This window comes from Canis lupus, chromosome 1 (assembly GCF_048164855.1).
Source record: "Canis lupus baileyi chromosome 1, mCanLup2.hap1, whole genome shotgun sequence".
Classification (NCBI taxonomy): domain Eukaryota; kingdom Metazoa; phylum Chordata; class Mammalia; order Carnivora; family Canidae; genus Canis; species Canis lupus.
In genome coordinates this window covers 67,981,199-68,004,994 of record NC_132838.1, presented here as the reverse complement: position 1 = coordinate 68,004,994, position 23,796 = coordinate 67,981,199, and the positions used below count along the sequence as shown (strand labels likewise).

General features: G+C 39.1%; 1 protein-coding gene and 1 long non-coding RNA gene across 14 annotated transcripts in view; one reads left to right on the top strand and one right to left on the bottom strand.

Annotated features, from left to right (window-relative positions):
* Positions 1-21,555, bottom strand: part of LOC140637256 (uncharacterized) — a 53,376-nt gene extending 31,821 nt beyond the window's left edge. For all 4 annotated transcript variants that reach the window (XR_012034484.1, XR_012034485.1, XR_012034487.1 and 1 more), the window contains exons 1-3: positions 21,473-21,555; positions 21,097-21,167; positions 13,248-13,416 (exon numbers count right to left, since the gene is read on the bottom strand). This is a non-coding gene — a long non-coding RNA (uncharacterized lncRNA). The remainder of the gene's footprint in view (positions 1-13,247; positions 13,417-21,096; positions 21,168-21,472) is intronic.
* Positions 1-23,796, top strand: part of PTPRK (protein tyrosine phosphatase receptor type K) — a 546,973-nt gene that overhangs the window by 46,547 nt on the left and 476,630 nt on the right. The window lies entirely within an intron of this gene.

The following is a 23,796-nucleotide window of genomic DNA, read 5'->3' as shown; positions in this document are numbered from 1 at the left end:
AATGACGCTGAGCCATTGGGATGAAGATATTTCACTTCTTGCTTCTGCCTGAGGCAATCCTGAGTTGTAAGCTGTTGCAGAAGTTGAGAAAACTTTAAAATTTTTATGGATGGAGCCATCGAAAGCTTTCTGTCCAAAAGTTAAGTTTCGTTTGAGAAAGGGAACATATAAATCCAAATGCGTAGCCTCATTTTGCTAACTCTCTACCCTTCTTTCAACCCATGGTTTATTCTGAGCATTTATCCTATTTTCTGAGGTCATTCATTTTCCTTCTAGTGTCAGATAGGTTGGAAAATAGTTTTATCCATTGAAACATGTATTGTTTCTTGATCATGGTTGAAACTTTGGTGAATAAATTAAAATGGGTAAATTTCTAAATGCATCTTCCATGTGAGAAGCCTTCATCTCTTTGATAATGGCCATCACGTCCCCCTATGTCACCGCTCCTTTAAATAAATATTCAGGTTCCACCCAGAACATGACTTTCACTTATTTCACCATTATGATCCCACTTGGAATTAGAAGACCCATGTATATAAGCAGGTATCGTTTTGTGTCCTAGAAAATCAGTGGCGGTTATTTTAAATAGAACCATCTTAGGGGCTGAATTGTGTCCCCTCAAAATTCATGTGTTTGGAGTCCTAACTCCCAGTATGTCAGAATGTGACCATATTAGGAGATGGGGCCTTTGAAGAGATACTTAAAGACAATGAGGTCATATGTTGGGTCCTCACCTCATATGACTGGTGTCCTTATTAGGAGAGATTAGGGCACAGAGATGGTGAGGAGGTTGCCATCTGCAAGTGAAGGAGAGAGGCCTCAGGAGGAACCAAACCTGCTGACACCTTGATCTTAGACTTCTGGCTTCCAGAATTGTGAGAAAATACATTTCAGTTGTTTCAGCCATCCAGTCTGTGGTATTTTGTTATGACAGCTGCAGCAAATTAAGATAGTCTGTAAACTTCGTGCCTTAATTCCTCAAACCTGAGATAGTGATTATTTAACCTTGATTTGTAGCCTTGGTAGATTAAGTAAAAGGGATGATTTATGGGCAGACTGAAAATTGATATTATCCAAAACATGTTAGTTTTTTTTTTCTTTTAAGGTTTTATTTTTAAGTAATGTCTACACCAAATGTGGGGCTTGATGCCACAACCCTCAGATCAAGAGTCACCTGCTCCCCTGGCTGAGCCGGCCACATGCCTTCCTGTTAGCTGTTGTGGGTGTTTCTTCTCTACTTTTACTATAGAAGGGAATGTTCATTCTAAAGTAAAAGCAATGAAAGTTTAAAAACACAGCTTTTGAACAGAAGTGGTAGCTTTACAGGATAGGTTTTGTATACGGATGAGAAAGAAATTTTGATGATTTGAGTCTTGAGAACATTTGCCTGAGTAAATGGTCTGTAGCCTGAGAGACTTTAGGACCATGCCAGTTGAGGAGTTCTAAAAGTTCTAAAGTTCCCTAAAGAGTACTTGAAAGATAGGGAGTAATAGATGAGTCGTTTAGTATTTATGAACATCTGATTTCTAATCACGAACTGATGCCATCTTGGATTCTGTGATGCCACAAGTTAGGAAAAATTTTCATTTTGAATTAATAAGAGTAAACATTGATTTGGGAAAGAATCACCAATTGATGCCAAATTGGGGGCAGGAGAAGTTTGAGGGAGAGCAAAATATTTACATGCTCCTAAAGCATCTCCTTATAGGTTTTTTGTTCATTGCAAAGACAAAAAATAGTGCCTATAGTGGAGAAATGGAACATCAAAATGACATTAAAGAGGGGCAGATGTGTGATCTGGGTTTGCTGCCATGAGAGAAATGTAAAATCACTTTTGTAGCATTCTGACAAACACATTATCTGAATGGAATCATGAGGAAGTGTCAGGTAAAGCCCAATAGAGGAGTATTCTAAAAAAAAATACCTGGCTTTTCTCCTGGTATTTTGGCAATGTCATGAAAAGACAAAATGGCAATGTCATGAAAGACAGAGAAAGGTTGAGGAGTTGTGCTGGATATAAGAAGATTCTGAGAAGTGCCAGTTAAATGCAATTCATGACTCTTGATCGAATCCTAGACTGGGAAATCCAGTTAAAAAGGACATACTTGAGCTAGTTGACAGTGGGATATGGGCTATGAATTCTGTTGTAACCGGCAATTTTTTTTTTTCTGTAAAGGACCAAATAGTAAATTTTTTTAGGCTTTGTAGGCCATCTTGGCTCTCTTGTACCAACTCTCCAATTTTGTTATTGTTCACATTGTTGCCGTGGCAACACACAAAGAATGGGCATGGTTGTGTTCCAGCAAAATTGTCTTCACAGAATCAGTTGGCAAGCCAGGGGTTGACCCTTAGGGTTGCTGAACCCTGCACTATATAATCATATTGTGTCAATGTTAAAGTTTCCAAGTTTGCTAACAGCGTCAAGGTTATGTAAGAGAATGTTCTTGTAGTTTGGAAATACATACCACGGAAACACTGGAGGATTAAGGGCATGTTGTTGTATGCTACCTACTATCAAATTGTTTAGGAAACACACATAAGTTGGATAGGATTATAGAATAAATGTTAAAACATTTGGAAAGATAAAGAGAAAATAAATGTGATGGCGTGTTGAAAATTGGTTAGTAAAGGACTAACCAATAATACAAAGAACAGGATACAAATAATTCTTTGTATTATTCTTGCGACTTCTCTGTAAGTTTGAGATATTTTCAAAATAAAAAAGATAAAAGCAAATTAAAAGAGTTCCCTCTGCTTAAAGTGGGTAGGGAAGCAAGAGACAAAACTAACGATCAACATACATGCGCATACACACACCTCTTCCCAGTGTTGCACCATCTGTGACATACTGAACCATGTGAATAAACAGAAGCTACAAAACTAGGCTTCTGGGGACTGACTATTCATTTAAAAGGCAGAATTCATGAGAGAGATGAAAACAAAGTACAGAATTAGGAACAAAGGCTCAGCAGAACCTCATTTGGCCTTTGAGCTCTCTTGAAGGACAAAGCCGTGGGGAGAAAGCAAAATGTGGATGTGTTGGTGATATTTTTGCTGTTTTCCTTACCTTCCTCTCAATCCTTTCCTCCCTCAATACCCCCCTTTCTCTTTTTCTTCCTCTTTCTCTCCTTTTGTTTCTCTCATTGGCCTTTTTAAAATCTTCTCTCTCTCTTCCTCTACTTTTTACTTCCCTCTCCTAAGATAGGTAGTAGTACGTGGATTTGCTTCTGGTATATTCTTACTAAACACCAACTGAGTTAAAATCATTGTAGAGAAACCATAATCAGCACAGCTATGTTCGAATCATTGAAAGCCTAGCTCTAAAACCTCAATAAGAAATATCCAGGGTTCATTCCACACATACTCACATATACCTGCTGAACCTTTAGCTTATGATTAAAAATAGGAAAGAATATGATTCACCTTCCATTAGCTTGGTCCATTTCTCAGATAGGCCATTTTCTACTTATTGATTGGCCTGATTTTTGGGGAGTGTGTGAGGTTCAGGAGGGCTTTTTTTTTCTATTCAATGCTTTTCTGATTTCTGTTTTCACTTATTTGTAATTGTTTCCCTTTAAGGCATCTCTTTGCTCCAATAATATAGCCCCTATTACAGCTGCTACTCCAATTGCACCTTAACCCAAACTTAACAGCTTTCTTTTTTTTTGCATGTAAAACAGTGTTATTTTATTTTTTAATGGTGTACAATGTGATGATGTTAATATACATTGTAAAATGGTTATCATGATCAAGTTAGTTGCCATATACATCATCTCACATAGTTATCATTGTTGTGTATGTATGATGGTAACATTTAAGATCTACTCTCTTAGCATGGATTTCAGGTGACCAGTGCAGTATTATTAACTATAGTCACCATGTTGTACATTAGATCCATAGAACTTCTTTTTCATCTTGTAATTGAAAGTTTGTTGATAAACAGCAAAGAAATTGATCAGTAATCAAAAAACAAAACAAAAGAAAAAAACCAAAACCAAAACAAAAACAAAAAACCTCCCAACAAACACAAGTCCAGGATCAGATGGCTTCACAAGGCAAATTTTTACCAAACATTTAAAGAAGTTAACACCTATTCTTCTCAGACTATTCTAAAAAAATAGAAAAGGAAGGAAAACTTTCAAATTTATTCTTTGAGGCCAGCATTATCCTGATACCAAAACCAGATAAAGATACTACTAAAAAATTAGAGAACTACAGGTCAATGTCCCTGAAAAATATAGATGCAAAAAATCCTCAACAAAATATTAGCAAACTGAATCCAACAATCCATTTAAAAGAAACATTCACCACAATCAAGTGGGATTTATTCCTGGGTTGCAAGAGTGGTTCACTATTTGCAAATCAATCATCATGATACATCACATCAATAAGAAGGTAAGAACCATATGATCATTTCAGTAGATGCAGAAAAAGCATTTGACAAAGCACAACATCCATTCATTATAAAAACTCTCAACAAAGCAGGTTTAGAGGAAACATACCTCAACATAATAAAGGCCATATATGAAAATAACATAGCTAACATCATCCTCAGTGATGAAAAACAGTTTTTCCCCTCAGGACAGGTAAAGACAAGGATGTCCACTCTCACTACTTTTATTTAACATAGTACTGGAAGTCCTCGCCACAGCAATCAGACAACAAAAAGAAATAAAAGGCATCCAAATCAGTAAGGAAGAAGTAAAACTTTCATTATTTCTGATGACATGATACTATGTAAGAAAACCTGAAAGACCACCAAATAACTGCTGGAACTGATAAATGAATTCAGTAAAGTTTCAGGATACAAAATCAAAGTATAGAAATCTGTTGCATTTCTATACATCAATAATGAAGTGGCAGTAAGAGAAATTAAGCAATCTATCCTATTTACAACTGTGCCAAAAATAATAAGATCCCTAGGAACAAACCTAATCAAATTGGTGAAAGGCCTATACTCTGAAAACTATAAAACATTGATGAAAGAGATCGAAGATAACAGAAAGAATTGGAAAAATATTCCATGCTTACGGGTTGGAAGAACAAATATTGTTAAAATGTTCATACTACCCAAAGCAATCTACACATTTAACACAATCCCTATCAAAATACCAACAGCATTTTTCTCAAAACTAAAACAATTCTAAAATTTGTATAGAACAAAGACCCTGAATAGCCAAAGCAATGGAGCAAAGCTAGAGGTTCTCACAGTTCTGGGCTTCTGAAGTTATATTATAAAATCATAGTAATCAAAACAGTATGGAATCGGCCCAAAAATAGACACATAGATCGATGGAACAGAATAGAAAACCCAGAAATAAATCCACAACTATATATTCAATGAATCTTCGACAAAGCAAGAAAGAATATCCAGTGGGAAAAGATAATCTCTTAAACAAATGGTGTTGAGAAAACTGGACAGCAATATGCAAAAGAAAGAAGCTGGACCACTTTCTTATAGCATGTATGAAAATAAATTTAAAATGGATTAAAGACCTAAATGTGAGACCTGAAACCATAAAAATCCTACAAGAGAATCCTACATAGGCAGTAATATTGGCTCTAGCTGGGAAGCCTGGGTGGCTCAGTGGTTGAGCATCTGCCTTTGGCCCAGGGCGTGATCCTGGAGTACCAGGATTGAGTCCCATGTCGGGCTCCCTGCATGGAGCCTGTTTCTCTCTCTGCCCGCCCCCCTCTCTCTCTGTGTCTCATGAGTAAATAAATAAGAATCTTAAAAAAAAATATTGGTTCTAGCAATTTTTTTCTAGCTATGTATCCTGAGGAAAGGGAAACAAAAGCAAAAATAAACTATCGGGACCACATCAACATAAGAAAGCCCCTGTACAGTGAAGGAAACTAAAAGACAACATACAGAATGGGAGAAAACATTTGCAAATGACATGTCTGTTAAAGAGTATCTAAAATATATAAAGAACTCAACACTCAAAAAACCAAATAATCCAATTAAATGGGTGGAAGACATGAATAGACATGTCTCCAGAGAAGACATCCAGATGGCCAACAGACACATGAAAAGATGCTCAATATCACTTACCAGGGAAATACAAATCAAACTTATCGCCTCACGCCTGTCAGAATGGCTAAAGTCAACCACACAGGAAACAGGAGGCATTGGTTGGTGAGGATGTGGAGAAAGGGGAATGCTCTTGCCCCGTTGGTGGGGATGCAAACTGGTGCAACCACTGTGGAAAACAGTGTGGAGGTTCTTCAAAAAGTTGAAACTAGAACTACCCTACAATCCAGGAATTACACCACTGGGTATGTACCCCCAAAATACCAAAGCACGAACTCAAAGGGATGCATGCACCGCTATGTTTACTGCAGCATTATTTACAACAGCCAAATTATGGAAGCAGCCCAAGTGTCCACGGATAGGTGAATGGATAAAGATGTGGTTGTATATACAATGGAATATTATTCAACCATAAAATAGAATGAAATCTTGGCATCTGCAAGAGAGTGCAAAGCTAAGCGAAATAAGTCAGAGAAAGACAAATACCATATGATCTCACTCATTTGTGGAATTAAAAAAAACAAACAAAGGATAAAAAAGAGAGAGACAAACCAAGAAACAAACTCTTAATTATAGAGCAGAAAGCGATGGCTACCAGGGGGGAGGTGGGTGGGGGAATGGGTGAAGTAGGTGAGGGCGACTGAGGAGGGCACTGGTGATGAGCGCCGGGTGATGTATGGAATTTTTGAATCACTATATTGTACACCTGAAACTAATATGACACTGTGTTAACGAACTGAAATTCAATAAAGAATTAAAGAGAGAGTTTATATGTCTTGACCTACGTATCCCCATTTCCTCTACCCCTTTGCCTCTGGAAACCACCGTCTTAGTCTCTGGTTCTGTAAGCTTGATCTTTTACAAATCATCTTTGGTGCTCTTCTGCAAGAGGTCTGTCTCAACTTTTTCTGCTCATTTTCCATAATATCTAGAATCCTCTGCCCAACTTTTTTTTTGTGTGTGTGTTCATTTGCTGCTCTCAAATATATTGAGAATCAAGCATTTTATTTTGTTCAGTAAAATTTTACACAGCAAATGTGACAGTTATCAGAAAACTGGATATCCTGTAAAAACCTTTACTATTTGGTTATATTTATGACAGTGAATGAGAAAATGTTGCATATGTGTACTCTGAATTTTTTCAACTACTGGACTTAACAGTTACTTGCATTAAATTCATTTAACGCCAAGAGAATATTGCTGCATAAAATTTACTTTCAAATGATGTCCTTCAATAGTATTTATTGAAAGCACTCCCATGTATTCTAATGATATTTTGAATGTCCAACTAAAAAGACACTTAAGTTAGCCCTTAAGGTAATGTGGCTTAACCCTCCTAGTTTGGTTTCTCTACAGTTGGGTGGCTTACTCTTTTTTTAAGAGAAAGAAATTCACTATGGTTAAATGTAGTGAAAGTGAGTACTTTTTTTTTTTTTAAACTGTACACATTAAAGTGATATAATCAGGACTTATAAAGTTTACAGGGAAGGCTTTTTAGCCATTTAAAATGGAAACGTGTTGTTTCGTCTCCGGATACTGCTTTATTGAATCCCTAAAAATCTGTGTGTTAAGAATTATTGATAAGCAAAAATCTGCCCTGTTCTGGTTTTATTTTTTCCTTGTCTTTTCTGAGATAACAACAAAAAAAGCTGCAAGCAATTCCTAGCTGAAGCATTCCTTCACTGGAACTGGTCTTTTTGAAAGATGAGAGAAGTGCCATAGTAAAGCAAAGAAATTGTTAGGGACCTAAAGTGAAAAGCAGTAGGTTATTATGAATAATTTTGTGAACTTACATGAGATTTATTTTAACATGACTACTTTTGTTCAAAAGCTCATTAGAGGTTAACAAAATGATTTCATAGAAAAAGCCAAAGCTCAGACAACTGTTCATAATTAGCATTTATGAGACAAGGACACAAAGAACTTTAGAGCTCAAAGGAACCTTACAACATTCTAACAAATTCCATTATATTAAAAAGAAGGAAACTATGACCTAAGTAGAAGTAAGTGTTTTCATGAGGTCTGAAGTAGACTGTGAGGTTTTTTTTTTGTTGTTGTTTTTTGTTTTTGTTTTTGTTTAACTACAAGGTATATAAAGTAAAATGGTTAATTTATTATTGTGCTTAGATATGACAGGTTATAAAAATATATTAAAAAATTTAAAAAAGATATGACAGGATATATGAAATTTTTGTTCATTGCAATGTATTGTATTCGTTTTCTATGGCTGCTGCAGCAGATTGCAATAAAGGTGGTAGCTTTAAACATCAGAAATTTATTAACTTACGTCCCCTGAGGTCAGAGGTCAGATGGTTTCAGTGGGCTGACATCAAGGTTGGGCTTCTTTGGGAGGCTCTATTCATTGGTTTGTCTTTTGCAAGTTTAAGCCAAGCCAACCGCTTGGCTTAGGGCTCTTTTCTTGATCTTTTAAAGCCTTCAAGGTCAGGCACTGCCCTCTCTCAGGTTCCCAGCTGCTTCCTCCTAACACGTGCGAGGACGCGGATGATTACATCGGATTTACCCAGGCTATGCAGGATCATCTCCCCATCTCCACGTCAGCCTATTAGCCACCTCATCCGCAATGTTAACTCCTCTTTGTCTTGTAATCTATCACAATTAATAATCTGAATACTTATGTTAAAATAAAAATATGAGTGGATGCTTGGAGGCACAGGTATGAATTTATTTGATTGTTTAATGTTCCTGTGTCTTCCCCTACCCTCAGCCCTTGTGTTAGAACATCTCCTTAAAGCTACTGTAGCGCATTAATAAATAACAACATTATAAGAAATGGCTAGCATTTTAATTTACTGTATTGGAAGTGGCTTTTCTGGTCAGGATATAAATTATTTTGGAGGGATTTTTCAAGTCATTAGAAGTTGGGTAAATCAGGTGTGCTCTCCTTGTGCACATTCTTATCGTATTAATGTGTAACGGCAACGTTTCCTGGCATACACGTCCAGCTAAATACACAAGATAACCTTTTGTTTTTTGATAGATGGCTTAATATGCATTCTAGCTAGATAAAATAAATGGAGGAACATGGTCATTTATAGTGGTCATTTCTGTTTTTTACAAGGTTAGATACTGGTCTGGTTGTGCTCATCTTGCCGTGGGTGTTGTGATCTTATTTTTCTACAGATATGAAAAGTACATTTATCATTTCTAACCACAAACTACCTTGTTTCAAAGCTGTAAGATTTATTTATCAAAGGGAACTTGTGTGGGAAAGGAATTTGCACCGTATTGGTTGAATCAGATACATTAGTCTTTTTTGTTTTGTAAAGGTGTTTCATGTGTGTATTGAATTTCCCCAGCCTGAGGTAGTGTTTCTGTTTGGTCCAAAGATTCTAGAATTTTTTTTTTTTCTGATTGCAATAGAAACACTGCAAATTTTCAAAGGGCTGGAGGTATCTTTGATTAAAAGGAAGTTCCAAATAGTTGTTGGGTAAAAGGTAATTGAAAGAAAGTAGAACAGAACTGATAGCAGTCTGCTTCTTTCAGTCTTTCTTTCTTTCTTTCTTTCTTTCTTTCTTTCTTTCTTTCTTTCTCTCTCTCTCTCTTTCTTTCTTTCTTTCTTTCTCTTTCTTTCTTATTTCTTTCTTTCTTTCTTTCTTTCTTTCTTTCTTTCTTTCTTTCTTTCTTTCTTTCTTTCTTTCTTTCTTTCTTTCTTAGATTTTATTTATTTATTTGAGAGACAGAGAGTGCACGAGCATTTGTGGGGAAGGGCAGAGGCAGAGGGAGAAGCAGACTCCCCACTGAGCAGGGAGCCCAACGTGGGGCTCGATCCCAGGACCCCGAGATCATGACCTGAGCCGAAGGCAGATGCCCAACCAACTAAATCACCTAGACGCCCCTAGCAAGTCTGTTTCTTGGGGTGGGAATAAACAGACACATCTATAAACGAATGGCCAGCGGGGAGGTTTGGATGCTGTCCAGGGAAGTTTTGGAATTACTGATGAGTTTGTTGGGAGTCTATAAATCTGCTACAGAACGATTTTGTTTACATCAAAAGTTTACATCAAAGAGAATAGGTTCCACAATATTATAAACTTGAGCACTGAAAAGGGTATCAGTCCAAATAGAGGTAAATTATACTGCTTGAAAATAAACTTTCATGCTAGGAAGTATAAAGGTGGGGGTATTGACAGGCAGTTAAATGAAGGGCCCAATAAACTAATGCTGAAAACTATAGTTAACTAAAAGCTTAGAATTCAAGATTTGTGTGATGCTGCCAGACTGAAATTTTGTCCAAGGTGGTATGTGTGTTTTGCATATATATATATTTAGTAAATCTAGAAAGACTCATCTGTTAATATTCCCAGAAACTGAGTCCCAAAGGAGTTTGCCCTGATGACTCAACCACCAATAAAAAGTGTCATTCTCTTTATCATCGAGTAAGAGTTTTCAAATTAGAACAGCCTTTCCTTACTTGACAAGAACCTGAGTGTCTGCTAATCGTCTGGCATTATGTTACATGGTAGATACAGAATCTAAGCAAATTCAGTCCCTGACTGCGTGTGTTTTATAGTCTAATGGGGAAGCTTCATTTTAGTTTTAGTATTTTAAATATTTTAGGTATGTATATATGTATGTATTCACTTATTTAGAGAGCGCCTGAGTGGAGGGAGGGGCAGAGGGAGAGGAAGAGGGAGGTAAAATCTTAAGCAGACTCCACACTGAGCGTGGAGCCTGACGTGGGGCTTGATCTCATGATCCCAAGATCACGACCTGAGCTGAAACCAAATCAGATGCTTCACCAACTGAGCCACCCAGGCACCCTGGGAAGGTGCATTTTAATTAGTTAATCAGACCACATTAAGGTACCTACAGCTGTGAGAATCTGGAAGACCTTCCCCCAAAAGGTGAGCTGTGATCAGAGGGGTAACTAGGATGCGATACCGTGGAAAGAGATGGGTTGGGGAGGGCAAAGCATTCAAGTTTGAGGAGACAACATTACAAAGACTATGTGGCTGGAGGGTGTGGGAGTTCACGGAGTGTAGAATGGGAGAAAGTGCTGAGGGAGATGAGGATGGAGAATAAGGTGGTGTCCCGGGTGAGGACTGTATCATTAAAGGGTTTTAACAAGGTGGGTCATGGTGGTGATAAAAGTGGATTTCTGTTTCAAAAGATCATTTTGGTGACAACGTAGAGCAGGAGCAGGTAGGATTGACCATGGGGGGATGAGTAGAGCCATCTGCGGTCATCTGAGTGAAAGAGAAATTCATCCCTGGGTTAGTATTGGAGGGTGCGGAGAGGAGGTGATGATGGATTTGAGGGCAAGTTACAAGATTAAAATCTCAAGATTGGGTGATGGGTTGAGAGTGAGAAGGCATTTTTGTTTCTTGGCTTTCATATCTGGATGAGAGGAGATATTTTACTGAGAGAGGGAGGTCTGGAAGAGGACCGTGTTTGAGGGTGAGGATGGGGGTGCAGCTCAGAGGCACAGATATGGATGGGTTTGAAATGCCTTTGCGACAGGCAGGTTGAGAGATCAATTAGGCAATTGGATACGTAGATCTAGAGTGTGGAGGAGATGTTTGGTCAAAGAATTTATAGCGTATCTGCGTTGGCTTAAAATGGAAGCTGTTGGGATCCCTGGGTGGCGCAGCGGTTTAGCGCCTGCCTTTGGCCCAGGGCGCGATCCTGGAGACCCGGGATCGAATCCCAATCGGGCTCCCGGTGCATGGAGCCTGCTTCTCCCTCTGCCTGTGTCTCTGCCTCTCTCTCTCTATCATAAATAAATAAAAATGTTTAAAAAAAATAAAAAAAAATAAAATAAAAAATAAATAAAAATAAAATGGAAGCTGTTGACACCGATGAGAAATTCCAACACATAGTGGCCAGTAAGGGGCAGATAAATCTGCAGACCTAAGGGTGACCAGAACGTTTGGAGGAAGTTTGTAGATTTACATCAAGGAAACCAAGAATGTGAAGAGGGAGTCATCATCAGTGTTGAATTCTGATGAAGCATGAAGAATAGTGAGGGCTGAAAAATGTCTGTGGCACGAGTGGTACGAAAGTCATCAGTGACTTTAGGCCAAACGGTTTCCGTGGTGTGAACCTGCAAGTTTTCTAATCATAGGTATAATTCTTCATCGGTGGATACTTAGGCCATCCCTACGTTTGAATACTTAAACTTACCAGAAGTGGTCATTTGCTATTTTATGGAATTCTCATCTAAATGCAGGATTTATTGTCTTCTTACTCATTTGTTCACTCATTCATTCATTCGTTGTGATATTTATCCTACCCCTCTCAAAACCAAACAGAATGAGATTTGCAAAATAGGATTTGCTGTTGTGAACAATACTTCTGTCCTGATATGGACATCCTTTTTTTCTTTTTTTTGGAACATCTTTGTTTCTCTTGTGTCAAATGCCATAGTAAAAGCTTCTTTTGTTGCTTTTAGTATCTTTTTTGAGTCTTAGTCTAGTCTCAGCTGTAGTCTCCCTGACATTATTTGAGGGTGCATTTCATTTGTATTATTTTGTTCTTTTGTGTTATGCACGTTTTATGTATATTAAATACCGTAGGAAAGAACCACGCACATTGCTTTTAGGCAAGTTCTGCCTTTTTTGTTGATTCATCTTAGTTTGCATAGTCGGTCGTGTGTTCTGTTAGAATGAGCCATAGTCCCTTTCCCTTGAACTCATAAAATCATTATTTTCTCACCCCCAAATAAAAATAATTTATTTTTTAAACGTCCCCGTATCTGACCTTACATACTATTCTTCTCCCTACTTATTAGGAAAGAACCTACTTGCCTTCTGGTCTCTTTGCCTTTCAAGGATTCTCAATTTATGGTCGTTTTATGCTCTCCAAAGGCCTAAAGTGCACCTACCGTCAGCTGTTACCCCAGGGTCAGTAGGAGTCCCTTGTACATTCCGTACAGGAGGTACTTCAGCTAAAATTGTGTAATTATAGATAAATTGTTGATTTGTTTTCTAAATTAAGAAATGCAAAACTCTTTGTTGATATATTCATCGTCACTCTTCCTGCCTATATACTACGGTCTTCTATTCATTTATTTTAGATAATGGGGGAAGGGGCAGAGGGAGAAGGAAATAACCTGTCTTAAGTAGGCTCCATGCCCAGTGTGGAGCCCAACAGAAGGCTCGATCTCACAACCCTGAGATCATGACCTGAGCCGAATGCTTAACTGAGAGAGGCACTCAGGAGCCCCAGGATCTTCATGAAATTTTAGGACTACCTTGCTTTGTAGTTCATGGCTGGTCCGACACATGAAATGGTGGCTGGGATGTTGAACATGCAGTGTATCCTCATACACTCCTCAGATCACTCCTGCTTGTAATTGTGGCGTTGATGAAGACGGAGGGGGATACCAGGAAGGCAGATTTGACCAAGTAAACTGGCAGGAGCTGTTACAACAAAATAAAACATTTAGTCATTTTTTTCCCTTGGTTTGAGTAACCATTTCCAAGCCTTGTTTGATGGGCAAGTAATCAGAGTAGTCACACAGGATCTGAAATTGAGAAGAGGGCCCGCCCTCATGGGGAGTTAATGACCCATGATTGCTGTCCTGAAATTTTTACTATTTTTTTTCTTTGATTTGGGTTTTGTGAATGGTATCCTCACCTGACATGTGGTCCACCTGCCAGTACCTCCCATCCTCTTTGGGATGGGGTTTTGACCCCTCGCTCTCCTGCCCTCCTCCAAGCCCAGTGATTCCTCTGACCCTGGAGGGAGTATAGATGTGCAATGGTTGACTCTAGCATGTGCCTCCTGCTTCTGAGTGTATAGCACAGGACCTCCAACACCTGTGAGGGTCTGTAATCACTGTAATGAGTATTCGCACACCTGGGAGTTTGACTTAAATAGCAAATGAAAAATATGACAACAGGTTGAGACCTTCAGGAAAAAAGAAAGATAAAGGTAAAGATTTATTTATTTGTATAAAGAAGGGGCATTCATTTTCATCTTGCTTTGGTCACATTATGTAGTTGGCCCTGACTAGTAGTGAACTAGTGCTTAGAAACCAGCTTCACCTCTGCAATTTATTGATTGTATTAGAAAGCAGGTAAAAGTTCTCAGAATTTTTAGTTTTTTTGAAACATGGTATAGACATGGATTTGGTTGTAATTAGAACCAAATATTTAAAACTGTTTTTCCACAGATCGTGCTCTTAGTCGTTAAACTTATTTTTTATTAAAAAAAGATTTTTGAAATTGAGCTATTTATAAACCCTTATAGTAGTGACAAATGGAATTTGAATTTCAAATATGAATTTAGAAAATACCAAATATTGTACAATTATTTTTACTCTTTGTCGGAAAATAAGCTGTTGGATATCAATTGTTTACCCAAGATTCTTTCTCATGATCTTTTAAAAGTTCTGATTATATATTATTACTTTATATTTGGAGACTTGTTTTAAGTTGAGCTTTTTCTGTACCATCACAACCTCTCCCTGCCCCCCGCTGCACATTTCAGCTGTTCTTTTACCCTCAATTGACTTAAGTTAGCAATTGGATTTGTTGGAAAATATAAGTTTTATTTGATTGTTTTACTGAGGGCCTTATTTGCTTTGCACAGGGCCTTTTAATACATAAAAGTAGTGTAGGCCTGCCTGGGGCAAATTCTAAAGCCCCCCCCCCTTTTTTTCAGCATAAAAATCAAACCCAAGAGATGGAGAGAACAAATTGGATTTAATCTTTCCATCCATAGCTTTTGTGACCTCTCTTATTCCCACACATGTGAACTGGCAATATTTTTGTTGTTGTTGTGGTCTTAAAAAAAAAAAACAAACCTCAATGACCTTATTTTCTTCTAAATTAAAAAAAATATTGGTGTCACTGTTTGAGTTGTCTTCTTTGTCATGAGTTAGAAGAGTTGATTATTCTGGTGTTGCAGGTACTCACTGGGGAATGTGCTCGAACTAGCTCTTATATTTCTTTAAAATAAAGCTTCTTCTAAGGGGGTTTTTGTGAAATATGTAATGAGATGTTCAAAGATTGCTACTTTATTACTTTTGATTTCCAGCTCTATCTGTAGAGCATCTTTTAAAATTTTTTTTTGAGATTTCAGAGATCTGCTTTGTTGGTTTTATCCAAACTTACTTTTAGCTTTCTTTAATGTCTGCTAAGGCAGATCCCACAATTTTCTATACTCCTTTCTTTCTCAGAAGTCCTAGGGATCTTAAGGAATTTGTTTTGGTTTCCATGTCAGTATTTACCTCATTTATGAGCTAGCATTTTCTTTCCATCTAGAGGTTAGACTGCGTCTCCAATGTAATAGTTGAATTTGTGACCTTTTAAATGATTCCACATCAAAACAACTGTTTATATAAAACTTTCATGTTTATTGTAATTTGACCTTTGGCCTAAAATATTATGTAGTAATGAAGAGGTGCTTGCATTCCAGGTGTACTTTAGTTTATCTCTAAGTTTGTCATGGAATTCAAGGACAAAGTCATTTATTTAAAGTAAACTTTGGGTGCCTCAATGGCTCAGTGGATTGTCTGCCTTCGGCTCAGGCCATGATCTCGGGGCCCTGAGATGGGGCCTGGTGTTGGGCTCCTTGCTCAGCCGGGAGTCTGCTTCTCCCTCTCCCCACCCCCTGGCTTGTGCTCTTTCTCTTTCTCTCTCTCTCTCTCTGTCTCTCAGGAATAAAGAAAATCTTTAAAAATAAATAACACATGTGTCAGGTGTAAAAGAGCATAGACTACAGGATGGCCTTGGAAGGGCCGTCGTAGGTCCTCCTGCTTGCAAATGAATTCCTCTACCTTGGGACTCTTTCCATATTACTTTGTCTGAAATTGCCATGTTGGAGGCACCCTTTTCTTACTTAGGGTTTTAAGGAACGCTTTCTCTTTCCTTCTCGATGATGTCTTGTTGAGGACCGGGTGTATATTGTACCTTCCAGTAGAGTCTTCTCGGTAACCCAGGTGGTGAGTTAATTCTACACAAGTCATGTGTGGACGTAGGGGCCATAGCTGTGCAGCTCAAAGTGTGTTGAACGCAAGAATTAAAATCTACTGCCTTTTTTCTGCCTTTGATATTTTTAAATTCTCCACTTTATTTTTGCTTTTTTGGTTCTCATTCTTCATCCTTTCTAACCATTGTGTTTTATCCCTGATGTCCGTCTCCTGTTACTCGACTTTGTAAGTCTAGCAGCTAGACACGTGTCCTCTGACCCTTTATAAGGTGGCTAGTGTCGAGTGAGACCTGTGACAAAGTTAAGTTATATATTAGTTATATATTTACTATTTATATATATTTATATTAATAAATATATGTTATATATTTACGTTACATTTTCTTCATCTCATACCTATTATATTATAATAGGTATATAATTATATACCTACTGAAGAAAATGAAGATAAATGTAATGTAATGTAAAATGTCTCAATTTTTGTATTGATTACATATTGACATGATAATATTTTGTGGTATACTGGATTAAATAAAAGATTGAATTAAATGTCATCTGCTTTCTACTTTTAAAATGCTGCTAACCAGAAAATTTAGAATTCCATACATGGATCTAATTATGTTTCTATTGGAGAATGCTGCTCTAGATTGTTTTATTGATTGATTTTTTTTAAAACTAATGCTCATAGGACACCTTTCTTCCTGTTCTGTCCTCGCATCTCTTGGCCCGCAATATTTTCACAGAGTCCAGAAATTAGAAAACCGACAGATCTCTTGAAACTGCCTTCACAAATCAGTGTTAGTTGGACTATTCAGCAACAGCAGCCATGAAGCACTGATCCATGTCAACACATGGATCAGCCTCAGAAACACCGTGTTAAATGAAAGAAGCCAGTCATAACAGAACACATACTATATGATTTTAGTTACGTGCAATGTCTAGAATAGGTAAGTCTGCAGAGACAGAGAAGAGATCAGTCGTTACGTAGGGGTGGGGACGGGGGTTGGGAAAAGAGATGAAATTGTAATATCTCGTAGTGGTGATTGTGGCACAACTCTGAATATACTAAAAACCACTGGATTGTACACTATATTAAAAAGGTGAATTTTATGGTTATGAGAATTATATGTCAGTAAAGTTGTTAATACATGCTAGATCATTTTGTCACATCACAGTCTTAGGGGTTGGTTTTGTTTTGTGTTTTGCTCCCCTTTTTCTGCTGATTGGGGCAAATTTGCCTTATCTTTATTAATCAGCCTCGCCTTCCTAGAAATTAAGTGTATTTTCTTGTTAATGTTGGTAGTAGTCAGGTGCTTTCATCATAAAAAAATGAAAAAAAAAATCAGCGTGTTGAGACTGTTGTAAGCAGTTACAGTCCTTTTTAAAATTGGTGTATGTGCAGAACAGATATTTTAATGCAGTTTTCCCCCTACGGGGACTTATTAGGCAAATGTATTTCAATGTCATTTTAATGCGTTTTTATAGTTTTTATTTGTTCCTTTCTACCTCTGTGATGTTCCAACATCTGATGAATTGTGGCTTTTCATTAGGACATCTGGGTTTCGTATGCATATATTTACAACAAAGGAGAAAAATGTCTTTTTTTTTTTTCAGATGGTACACATATCTATTTATATTACCAGTGCATATAAGTATTTTTTTCCTAACACCTGGACAATACATGGATCTGGGTGTCGAAGAGAAACATTTTGATTAAATTGGTCCATTATAAGAAATGAAAAAGATTACTGGGAAAGTACTTTTTGAAAAACTTTTTTCAAGCTGTATTTTTCCTTTCACCATTTTCATTTAAAGATGGCTGCAAATGACAATATCTTAAAAAAATATTATTTTTATTTTATTTTATTTTATTTTATTTTATTTTATTTTTTATTTATATCTCTAAGTGTTCATTTTTAATATTTGTCCACCATTTTGAGATGTTTCCTTTTCTTATCTTGGAACTAAATATATAAATAAATAGTTATAAAATTAATATAAACTTTGACAAGTGCCATCTGCCCCTTTGATCCTTCTGATCTTATGCAAAAAAATGAAGAAATTAAGATTTGATAAGTTTTATCATTTATTACAGATGTTTAGCATTTTCAGTGAGGAGGCTTTTTTTGTACATGTTTTTCATCAGCTGCGATTGTGGCTCAATTAAATTAGGACTGACTTGTTTCTCCTAGAGAATCTTGTAATCTCTGTTTCTCCTAAAGAATTTTGTAATCTCCCAAATTGTACCCTGACTTAATGGGCAAGGAACCCCAAATTTGCAACTCTATTTATCCTTGATGATTACTTATCTTGGAAGGAAAAAAATCATTCTCCATGATTTTCAAGCCATGATTGGCTCATATAACAAATATATAATCAATTATATGTTATGAGTCTCTACTTCTTTGTATATTTCCCAACTAGTTATAGACTGTTTGCTGTAGATGGAATGTTGACATCACCACATCATCTGTATGCTAAAACCTAACCCTTGGTGTGACAGTATTTGGTGGTGGGGTCTTTGGGAGGTGATTAGGTCATGAGGGTAGAATTGTCATGATTGGGCTCAGTGTCCTCCTAAAGAGGACCCAGGTGGCTTCTTTGCCCCCTTTTGCCATGTGAGGACACCATGAAAAGAACAACCATCTGTGACCCCAGATGCAGGCTCTCACCAGACATAGAATCTGCTGGTGGCTTGTTCTTGGATTTCTTAGCCTCCAGAAATGTGAGAAATAAATAAATAAATTTCTGTTGTGTATAAGCCACTCAGCCTATGGTCTTTTGTTATAGCAGCTCAAATGGACTAAGACTCTACTACTGTCTTCAATGTGATGCTGTTCATTAGATAGATAAGCACCACCAATGACTTATTTGTTAGAAATGGCAACCCGTAAAAGATTATTACTTGCAGAATTTTAAAGAATAATAGTAGCTTCTTGTAGCCTGTAGAGGATGGAGCCAACCTGAGGACCTGTGCTTCTTTATTGGTCCAAATGACTTTATTTGTTGTATTTGTGGATGTCAGTTTGTTTTGTGATGGCAGCTCTGGGTAGAGTGGTTTCAAAGCCATGTTTCCGGAGTCCCTAAGAAAGGACTTGGAGAGTGGGAGGTTGGCCTGTATGTATCATTCGCCTCCAGGGTGGGTCTTGGTGAGGTGTGAGGTGGAACAAGGTGCACTGGTGGCTGTGGGTGTCCTGCCTTCATCCTTTGTTCTTTTGTCCCATTCTAGCAGTGGGCTTAAAAACTACAGGACATGTTGAACTCTGCCAAGTGTTGGTACCGTGTCCTGTCCCTTGTAGAAACTAGGTCTGTTACTTAGTATGGCACCATATCTATAAGGAGTTGTTTTGATTTTTTTGGATGTTCTAGTTTAAGTAACATAGAGTTAATGAAATCCATCCTCCTCATTTTTCAGATGAGGACTCTACCAAAGCTCTCTGCACATTTAGCATTAATACCCTTTCTTCCTTTGTAACACACTCCTGATCATTTTACCTCCTAGTACCCATCTTTAAATGTTCCAGATTTTAAGCTATGAGGATAGCTTTCTGTGTGCATATAATTAAAACAATATATTTATTAAAACAATATTTATTAAAACAATGTATTTATTATTTTAGAGAGAGAGGGCATATGCAAGAAGGTGCAGGAGCTGGGAGAGGGGCTAAGAGAGAGGGAGAGAATCTCAGGCAGACTCCCTGTGAGCACAGAGCCAGATGAGGGGGGATGTGGTTGATGGGGGGATGTGGGGATGTGGGGCTTGGTCCCACAACCCTGAGATCATAGCCAGAGCTCAAAACCAAGAGTAGAATGCTTAACAGACTGAGCCATCCAGGCACCGCTGTGTGCATATAAATTTTAAGGTAAATGTGTATATTTCCAAAATTTGTGAGCTTTGTTAATCAAAAGAATGTATTTATTTTTAAACGGCCACGAGAAAAGTTATTCTGTGTGTGCCTTTTTATTGGTGTTAGAGATAGGTATAGAGCTCCAGAGAAGATGAGTATAATGGATTTCTTTCATAAATTTAACAAGGTTTTACATTTTAAAATGTGCTGGTTCTTTCAAATGGTATGCTTTCCTATTGTGAGCAATTTAAATAAGGTTGCCATTTACCTCTAGTCAACAATCAGATATCTAGTTTATGATCTTTTCTGAGGTTATATTTTTAATTTCTTAGTGTGGAATTATCTGATTTATCTATAGTAGGCATAGGGCTCCATACCTCTAATCTATGAGGGTATTTGTACCTTTTTATTTTTTTAATTTTTATTTTTTTAAAATTTTTATTTGTTTATGATAGTCAGAGAGAGAGAGAGAGAGAGAGGGGCAGAGACATAGGCAGAGGGAGAAGCAGGCTCCATGCACCAGGAGCCCGACGTGGGATTCGATCCCGGGTCTCCAGGATCGCGCCCTGGGCCAAAGGCAGGCGCTAAACCGCTGCGCCACCCAGGGATCCCTGTACCTTTTTATTAACTTTATTTTGTCTTTATTTTATAATATAAAAAATAAGCTGCTAGACTTAATTTCAAAGCTCAGCAGTGATTATCAGATGACTTACTCTTCATCTCCCTCCCTTTCCTGACTTTGATCCCAGTTTGTTTCCTAAAACATTTATGTCTTTTCCAGTTTTTCATTTTGGTGTAGAGAAGGGGATTGATGGTCGTCGTTGTTGTTATTGTTTATCTTTACATCTAGCACCATTAAACTAAGGTGGGATGGAGAGGAATTACCCAAATGCTCGGGTTCCTCATGGAGACCGTAGCGTCGCCCAGGCACAAAAAATTGAGAATACAAATGAGGACACTGATTTCCTTGCCTTGTCTACCACTTGCACGTTTGACAGTAGAAGGTGTCAGAGGGCAGTGCGTGTGGGAATGCTGAGGAGGTGACATTAATAGTGCTGTGGCTAAACAGATGGCATAATTAGCCCACAATGGGGAAGAACAACGTTTTTATGTTTGGATAAAAAGGGCTCACTGTGGGTGGCACAGTAAGAGGTTCCAAATGACAATACCTTGTGAAGATTAGGAGAGTGCCGGTGATGTCTGCATGCACTTATGCACGATGGCCCAGCCTATTTTACTTGGGTATGTTGCTACTTGTTACTTTTAAGGAAAAAATCCTCTATAAGGGAATGCACAAATGACTGTTCATTCACTTACCCCAGGAGACATGGCTAAGTACTGTGGAGGATCCAGAGGAGTTTGGTCTTTGTATTCAAATAGCTAATTTTCTGGAACAAATTCATTGGACATTCACAGATATAGAACCAGACATACATTTTTTTCTAGTAATATTATATTGTAAATGGTTGGCTCGATGAGTTACTTGGTTACGGGTATTTTTAGGCACCACAAAAGTGGTACAATAAGCAAGAAAACATAATCAACCGGATAAAAGAATATGCAAGCCCTTTCATTGGTATGATTTAAAAATCTCGTCCTTAGTAAAAATTCAGAAGTTGAAACTGGTTGTATTTTGTACTGTTCAACTTGATCTTTCTCAAGTTTTTATAATAACATAAATTTAAAGTAATACCTGACACTTTGGTTAATTATTGGAGAGATATTTGCAAAGATTTTTTCCCCCTTGTCAGCCCATCTGCTCCTATAGTACAGTCATAATGCACAAACATTGACATCTCAATTATTTCCATGGCAACAAATTGATGTCAGGATCTCACATTTGACTTCACTGCAGGACCAGATAGAATTTGGATTACAGGGTGGTTGGGAGTTCTTACTGAAGGCACCGGTCCTTAAGAAAGGGACATGGAAATATCTTTGGGAAATCATTTTAAGCTTTTAAAAAGGAATTATTCATACTTCTAAAGTGAAAATATAAACTATACATAAAAGTATATGAATACCGCTCTTCTATTTTTATGCATATATACACGTACATGCACGAAGACACATATACACTGTGATAGTTGCAAGTAGGGGTTTGAATCTCATTTCACTCAGAAATTTATTTAATTTTTATTTTTTTAAAAGATTTTATTTATTCATGAGAGATGCAGAGAGAGGGGCAGAGACACAGGCAGAGGGAGAAGCAGGCTCCGAGCCTGATGTGGGACTCGATCCCAGGACGCTGGGGTCACAGCCTGAGCCAAAGGCAGATGCTCACCCGATGAGCCACCCAGGTGTCCCTATTTCACCCAAAAGTGTAGAAGAGCGAAGCCTCAGGCAGTCGTCAGTGGTCCAGAGGGGCAGAGTCAGAGGCGTCTCACTTGTGAAGTCCTGGGTACGACCGATCTGCAGGCCGTGCGGTGCTTTCCTGCGCGATGCCTCAGCGTTCGGCTCCCACGTCGCTGACACGTGCTTCTCTTCACCACGTGGCCGGCAGTGTCACAGGTTTGCACCACGCTGCCTTCCTTCTTAGCTTACCTTGTGCTCTGGTGAAGAGTGCTTTGTGTGCTGTCGCCTGTTCCCAGCGTGGCCCTGCCCACTCTTCGTGGCTCATGCTCCGGGGAAGCGGGTTGATCTGATTGCCACACACTGACTTCCCTCGTGAGTGGAAGGGAGCTTCTGGTACTTCCCCGTGCCATAGGCCCTTGTTGCGACTTGTCATGCAGCCTGCGTCCCTGTGTGTGTGTTGGAGCTTCCGCCTGTCTGAGTGGATCATGAGGACGGGCCTGTCCCTCTCCTCCCAGGGTCCGCCCCATCCCGGGCACCCTAGGTCCTGATGGGTTGTCTAGGCGTTCTGGATTCTCAGAACAGATTTTGAGTTTCGTAGGTTTAGCATTTTGTTTTCATCTGTCTTCAGGAGAATGACTCATCATGAGCAAACAAACAAAGAGGATGACTTACGATGTATAAATTGGAACTACCTCCCTTGTTGTCTTCATTGACTTCTTTTGAGGCCCTGGGAGGTGTGCTGCTCCGCGTCAGGTGGCTCCCCGGTGAGGACGCTGTGCAGCTTGCGAGTTACGTATTCAAAGACATAGCGGTAGCTGTATGCGCTGTCCTGATGTCTATCTGAGAGCCATCTCCAGGGTGGAGAAGCCCTGTCACTCTGCGCTGTGGAGACAGATCCCACAGTGACGGCTGATTTGGTGTGGCCGCCTGACCGGGCCCAGGCTGTGGCCCGCCGGCTGCTGAGACGTTGCCCGCTGTGTCCGTGCGGCTGTTTGCAGAGGAGGTTCGCGTTTCACTCAGCGGCCCGAGTGGAGAAGACCACTGTCACCCAGTGCTTTGAGAGCCTGCCACTGGGGGGCGGGGCTGTGGAGGTCCCTGCTTGCCTGCTCGAGGGGAAGAATTCGGGGAGCGATCCGCCAGGGCGAAGGTGGCAAAGGGTTTCATCCAGCAAAGGAACATGTGGTCGGGACCCAGAGGATAGGCCAACTCGGGCCGGGCGCAGCCCGCTGACTTTCTCCCTGGCTCTGTCGCGGCGCTTTGTTGGGTGTCCTCCCTCCCACCTGTTGTGATCACCCCGCCTTTGGGTCTGCCTCGGTTTCGGCCCCCATCCCTTTGTGCCGGTCCGTCGGTCATCTTCCCGAGAGCGCTGAAGCACAGCCCGGGGAGGAGCCGGCTCGCAGCGCAAGTGGTGTTTTGATGATATGATTATTTTTTAGCCCCTAGGAATTTTAAGCTGTACCGCTTTCAAGGAGTTCAGGAAAAAGGCTGCAGTTCTAGTAGCAGCTTAAGGAAGAAGACTCGAAGGGCATTTGTTCCCTGCTGGCCCGCCTGCACGCGCACAGACGCGCTCAACTCGCGCTCTCTCCCTCTCTCTCTCCCGGATTGCTTTCAAAACCCAGCATATGTTTTAAATGTAGACTTTGCATCATAGAGTGTCGACCCTCTGAGTCCAGCCTGGCAGGTGGGGGGGTCCGAGCCGCCCCGTGTGCCGTGGACGACAGC